Source organism: Arachis ipaensis, chromosome B5, assembly GCF_059453495.1.
Source record: "Arachis ipaensis isolate K30076 ecotype BB chromosome B5, ASM5945349v1, whole genome shotgun sequence".
In the NCBI taxonomy this organism is placed as follows: domain Eukaryota; kingdom Viridiplantae; phylum Streptophyta; class Magnoliopsida; order Fabales; family Fabaceae; genus Arachis; species Arachis ipaensis.
Window position 1 is genome coordinate 139071027 of NC_142440.1, and position 7273 is coordinate 139078299.

Sequence of the window (7273 nt, forward strand, 5' to 3'; positions counted from 1 at the left end):
AGTCAAATCAAATTAAAACTCGTATTAACAAAATTGTTATCAGAAATATAAAAAGCAGAAACCAACAAACTATTTTATTAAAAGTAAATGGTATGAATATAATAAAATATTATAGAAGTAGAGTACTGTACCATAAATAAACAAAAATGCATAAGACCCTAACTCCTATAGATCCTGATAATCGTCGCCGTGGGCATCGTGGTTGATGCGTGAGCATATTATACCCTTTTCTAGTTATTTTTATATTATTTTTAGTTAGATTTTATTTACTTTTACTTGATTTTAGTGCAAAAATCACATTTGGATGCTACTTTGAGTTTTTCTTGTGTTTTTATGATTTTAGGTGAAATTTGGAGCAGTTTGGAAAAGCCTAAAGCAAGAAAGAAAAATGCTGGCAGCACCCTTCCTGGGTGTTGAACACCCACCTGGTGTTTGGTGCCAGCAGAGGGCACAAGCCAAAGACGCACGCTTCCTCTCTTGGCGTTCAACGCCCATTCCTGAAGTTGAACGCCAGCAGCAGCCCGTTTCACACCTCTTTAGGCCTCCAAGTGAATTTAGCACTTAGTAGTTTTATTTTATTTTCTTATTGTACTTTTTAATTACAAATAATGTCTTTTAGGTCTAACATTTATTATCTAGGTTAGTATTTAAAGGAAAAGATTAACCCTAGCAAGGGTTCAAACATAATCTTCTTCCTTTTGCACTTTTCAGAACCCTGTTTTCTCTGTAAGTTATGAGCAACTAAACTTCCTGGTTAAAGTTAGGAGCTCTGTTTATTTCTATGGATTAGAACTACTATTCTTCTATTTTAATTAATGTTTGGTTCAATTCTAAGGTATTATTTTCATTATTAATCTTATGAACTTGGTGGAACGAGAGTATGACCCTTTTCTACATGAGTTTTTGTGATTCTCGATAGAATTATCTCGCTTGAACTATAGCTTGAAAACACTCCTCCTAAATTGCTAATTACATGAACCAATTGGGATATGTGACATAAAATCCTATTAGCTTTAGGTAACTAGAGTTTTTGTGGCATTAAACTAGTTTTCTGAACTTAACCCTCTAATCGAAATTGAGTGACCACGAGAGTGGTGTTTGATGAGGATTAGAGGAGATTAAATTACTAAGAGATTAGGGTTTAATCACTTATAGTTTGCCATAGAATGAATCATTCATTGTTAAAATAGTTGGTAAGACGTTTTAATCCGGAAAAATAAACATCTCTGAAACCTTAACTGTTTTCTCACCATTGTTTTACACTAAACCATTTAATTGCAATCTTTACTTTCTTGTTAATTGTTTATGCGTTTACAACAACAATAACTATCTTTTACTGTTTGCCTGACTAAGTCCAATAGGACAACCATTGCTTGCTCAGTCCGACAATCCTCGTGAGATCAACCATCACTCACCTGAGGTATTACTTGGATGACCCGGTGCACTTGCCGGTTAAATTCTGCGAGTTCTAATCTCGCGGACTAGTGGTCCCCTACTGAGGCGGCGGAGTAAGTGCTGCCATCGGTGCCCCACCAGCAACGCCGCTGCCTCCAGCACACATCTGCTGGCTGTACTCCTCCATTTATTATCGCAACCGATCGAGTTGCTCCAGCTTCTCCATCAGGTCCGAGCTAACGGCAACGTGTGCAAAAATCTCTCGATATCTCTTCTCAGACTACTCCACCTGCTGGTGAAACTCTTGTGTTATCTTCTGCACCTCCCCCCTTAGGTCGACAACTTCCTGAGGATCAGCAGGGCTAGTGGCAGAGACAGAGGCAGAGAAAGCCACCAACGCAGAGGAGTAGAGGACACTGGCGAAGAACAAGCCCAACTCAAAGCAGCGATTCTTGTGGGGTTCAGAGGCGGTCTCGCACCAAATCTGTCCAGATCCACGACTGAGATCTCGGAGCCGGCTTTATCGGCTCCACTAGGCGGCTGAAATTGAACTCATGACTGCATGCCATCAGGTCAAATTGCTGCATCTGCATGGGGGCATAGCAGAAAGAGGCACCCAGTTTGGGTTTGGGACCATGATGAATTGCGGGTCCATCGACGGGATAGTCGAGGTAAAGGGCAACGATTGGGCAGCCCTGGGAGATTCAGTGGAAGTCGCCCTCTACCATGACCATGTGTCCCATTCGACCTACCTCTGCTGCCTGTCGTCATGTCTGTACATCAAATATATTAATAACATAACAAACGTCAATAAATAATAATATAAGAAGAAACTCAAGAAATAACAAATAATTTGAAAACTGGTTTGGTTTAATAAATCTAAAAAAAAGGAAATTACATAGTGTTTTAGTTTCAAAATAATTGAATTAGGCTTTCAAAGCATTCTAACTTTATTCTATCTTATTAATAACTTGGTTTGGTCCTTGATATTTTATGCTATTATTCAATTTGGCCCTTCAAATTTCAATTTGACTATAATAGTCTCTCAGATCACGTTTCAGGCACTATAATAATCTCTAGATCTCTTTCAGTGCTGAGTCGGTTGTCATAGTAATGATGTGACACTCCGTTACCACACTAGAATGTACAATGGCTAAGTGACGACGTGGCCAAATTAAAATTGTGACCCAATTCGATCCCTCCATTTTATATAACCCTAATTCTTCTTCTTCTTCTTCTCCTCTTAATGAAGCACTCTCTTCTTATTGAAGCACCAACTTTCTTCTCCTTGTTTCTTGATGTGCTTAATTAAAGATGAGGCTCATTTTCTTCAAGTGTCTAAGATTTCATCTTTACTCCATATTTGTCACAACACAGTGTTTTTTTTTTCATCTTCACGAAAAATTATAAATTCACTTTCATGCCCATGCAATAACACCATTTTTCTACTTTCTAGTTTTTTTATAGTTGTATTTTTATCAACATCTTTTCTCAAACAGGAGTGAAAAACTTCTTAAGTTCTACACATAAAACTAATTTTATGTCTATGGGATAAAAGAGAAGTAGTGTTGCAATAGAAAACCCAAGTACTATACTAAGAGAGTGAGAGGGTCATAATAAATACAAGGAATTACATTTAAGAGAAAGTATAGGGAATCAATGGAGTATCTGTACAATATGTACAATGGGTTGTATTGTGTTCGATTCAGTAGGATATCAGATGTTTATTATTCCTGATACCCGGATGGTTATTTTGGATATTGTGGGTGTATTGTGTTTGATAAATTAGTAGTATTTTATTTTGGATATTCATTTTTAACTCATATTGGGCCAAATAAACAGCCCATTGTACACATGGTACAAATACTCTATTGGCTCCCTAGCGAAATTCTACATTTAATGATTTAAAGATATCAACAGTTTTTAGAGGAGGAATGTGATTTTTGTAGGACAACGTTAAAAGCAAGAAGATAAGTGTAATTTACCATGATTTAACTAAATTACCAACTCTTATAGACAATAAATAAGTAGAAAGAATGAGAGAAAAATTAAACAAATTGAGCATATACTCTTTCTTTTTACACAAAAAATCTTGCAGAAGCAAAAGAAAATCTCATCACTGATTTTTGCAATCTTATCAAACCCTCAATCAGTCAATCTCCTTTGTAAGTTCCTCAATCTCAACCTTCACTCAAAGTCTCAATAAGTCTTAACCACCAACCTCTTCTTCTAACCACAACATAGACTACAATAACAATAAGAAGACAATATTATTGTCAAAATTATTTTTAAGAAGACTCTGGATATTACCAAGGCCTTGTTTAATGAGATATTAAGAAGAAGAAAAAGAAATGGGAATGAATTAGGATTATATAAGAGAATGGACCAAATTGGGTCACAATTTCAATGTGGCCACGTCACTGAGCCATTTCACACTATCACTACAAAGGGGTCCGGGGCATAGTTTTAAAAACTGGATCGGATTGGTCGGTTTGACCAAAAAACCAATAAATTAGAATCTTAACTGATTTGGTTCAATTTTTGAACCGTTTAAGAATAAGAATCGGTCAAAGTCGATGAAAACTATCTAAAATTGGTTCAACCGAATCATTCGAAAAAAAAATTTCAAAATTAATGACAATGTAATCTGAACATGGATCTTTTTTATGCCTACATGATCTCCTTACCACTAAGCTATGTTATTCCTTATTATTTTAAATGTAAATTATTAATTATATAGTAAAAATATATAATAAATTTTTTAGATATTATTTTATTTTTATATTAACTTATATTTAAATTAATTATATTTTTTATTATTCATAATTATTAATGTAAATGTAATTAAATATGTATAAATAAAAATATCAAATATTTTTATTAATAATTACAATATAATTTTTTTATGATTATATGATATTTATTATTATTTTTCAATAAATACATATAATATATAACAATATAATAAATATAAATTAATTAGTTAGTTATTAAAATAAAAAATATTTATTTTAATAAAAATAAAATTAAAAAAATCTTTATTATGAAAACATACTAGAATTTTATATACTTATTTAATAATAACTATATTATAACTTATTGATTATAATTTGTTGAAATTTGATTGTTTTTAAAATATTAGTAAAGATATATATTTAAAATTTTAATTTTAAATTTTTGACTATTTTATATTTTTTATTTATATGGGATCGATTCTACTGGTTTAACCAGTGTTAAACCAATAAACTAGTAAATCAGTAATCTGACTGGTTCGATTATCAATTCGGTTCTAATAACTATGGTCCAAGACTATTATAGTGTTCGAAGCTCAATAAAAGACTACTATAAAAAAGTTGGAATATATATAGAGAACTAAATTGAGTAATAGCACGAATTTTAAGGACTACTACGAAAATTTACTCAAGCAGGCATAATCATATCAACTATATATCATAATTATATGCCAAAATTAATTATTCGTCTTAATAAAGGTTCTTTTAATTTTTTGTTTATTAAAATAATTGAACAGCATATAATAATTTCCTCCTAGATAGAATTGAAAAGAGAGAAGAATATTTAGATATATAGCAATGCATTGAAACAAACTGAGAGTAAATGGACAAGAGGGAGGTTGAGAACTCATATATGTATATATGGGCTAATTGGCTAAAAAATGGATGAAGCATTCACTGAACTATTCTGCTGCCTGGAAATTATAGATAATTGACATTTTCTTGTATATTCTAGTGTAAGAAAAAATTTTCTGTTCAGTATACTTATACATTACATATATCAACTTATTTGTGATAATCTTTAATTTCTTATTTAATTATATATATACATAGAAGAAATCAGTGTTAGTTTCATTCTTAATTTATCATGTTAACAAAACTATGCCATTTGAGTTGGTTGCCTCTCATAAACCACAAAAGAAACTAACGCATACAAGAGAAATTAAAATAAAAGAAAAACACATACCTACCAAGCATCTCCCAAATTTATGTACGCGCATACATCACTAGCTCACGGGCTTTGTACTGAAATCTTAATGTTAATAAACAGCAAAATAAGTTAATAACATGATATTGATGTATGTGTATATATACTAATTCTAAGAGAGAAGAAATTAAATTAATGTGTATGTAGGGCTAAGAATCTTGATAATGAAAAAACAAAACATTGCCAGAAGATTATTTCTATCTCTTTATTCATCATGATCACACCTTAATCGAGTTAGAAAATTTGAAACAAAACTGAGAGAACAAAGAATAATATAGCAAAAGAGAAGAGACGAGAGAAGACGGAGTGAAGGGAATGAAGCCTGGTCCGAGAAATTGTCACAAAAACTCATCACATGACTTAGACATCTCGAGCCAGGCGGCATTCCCCACACCCTCAATCCCTCACATTCATTGTAATATATGCTATCTAATTAAACAATAATCATCATACACAAACTTTACCCTATAGTACTGCGTGCACAATATGTATATAAGCATGCACGAAAGTGGGAAAAGTGTACTTGTTTCTTTTCTTGGCTTCCAAACAGAACTTGTTGTGTTGATTATTACATGCATTCTTGGTGGGAGGTTGGAAAGATATACAACATACAAGTGTGTGTGCTGATCATTGTTGTCTTGACTTCAGAACTCACCATGTCCATGTGTGTGTGTGGAAGTTGGAGGCTTCTCTTTGTCGTTAAGACTTTCCAACATTGAGTTTTCAAGATATGTTGCTTAAGATTGGTTAAAACTTAAAAAGGTTACGCTCTTCATTTTCATGTTTTATGCATAACCACATCAAACATATCAATTTTTATCCTCCATTATTACCGCAAAAATATATGTGGAAAAATTGAAAATCGATTTTTTTAAGTTAATAATTAGTTAAGGAATAGTATAGGATCAACAATTTTTGTGTTTTTTGGCCAACACTTAACCATCAAAACGAAAGTGACTGATCTCCCACTATTAGATGTAATATCACACTATTAAAAATACTATTGATGGTCAATTGATGGTTATAAAACACTAAAATTGCTGACCCCTTAGCATTCTTCATTAGTTAATACTAGTATTTTTATCCGTAATAACATTACAAGAATATAAATCTTTTGAAACTATGTCGGTTTTGTTATGACATTATAGATTATGGTAGAAAAACTTTATATAATCAAAACTATTTTTACAAAAATATCATAGGGGACAAAAGTCCTTGTCAACTAAGAAGACCAAAGTCTTCGTAGATAAAAAAAATCAAATAATAAATTTTTTAATTATTTATTATTTTCATATGAAATAATTTAATTTTTTATTAATAATTAATTTTAACATTCATTATCTAAAATTTAAAAGAATTTAATTTATATATTTTTATATTTTGATTAAGTGTTAAAGTCTGTTGCACAAATAAAAATAATTAATTTTTATACTTGCTTGTTATTTAAAAAATAATTTTCCTCTCTCTCAAATTAGATATTAGTATTAAAAAATTTATATTAATATTTATAAAATTAATTTTTTTTGAAATAATTGAATTTTGATTCTAATTAATAATCACAACATCAGTTTTCTCTCAAAATTATATGTAATAAATATTTGAAGGAAAAGAAGTGAAAATATAGATTAAAAAGATAAGCGATAAAAATTTAAAATTAAATAAAAAATAAAAAATAAACATATAATAATAATAATAAAAATAATATATTTTATGTGAATAATATTATTATTTTTTTAATTATATTATTTTATTAATTTTATTTTTTGTAGAATAGATAGAAAGATAGAGAGCGATAGAAAATGAGAGTGAAAAGAGAGAGAAACATAAAGAAGAAGAAGAAGAGGGAGAGATGGAGTTTGTTAATTTTAGAGGAAAAATT

General features: G+C 30.8%; 1 long non-coding RNA gene across 1 annotated transcript; it reads right to left on the reverse strand.

Moving 5' to 3' along the window:
* Positions 1 to 861: 861 nt before the first annotated feature.
* LOC148565942 (uncharacterized) lies at positions 862 to 5931 on the reverse strand. The gene is made up of 3 exons (XR_015883732.1): positions 5859 to 5931; positions 5374 to 5439; positions 862 to 2168 (listed from the first exon to the last, which is right to left on the reverse strand). It is a non-coding gene; the product is annotated as an uncharacterized LOC148565942 (long non-coding RNA).
* Positions 5932 to 7273: the final 1342 nt, after the last annotated feature.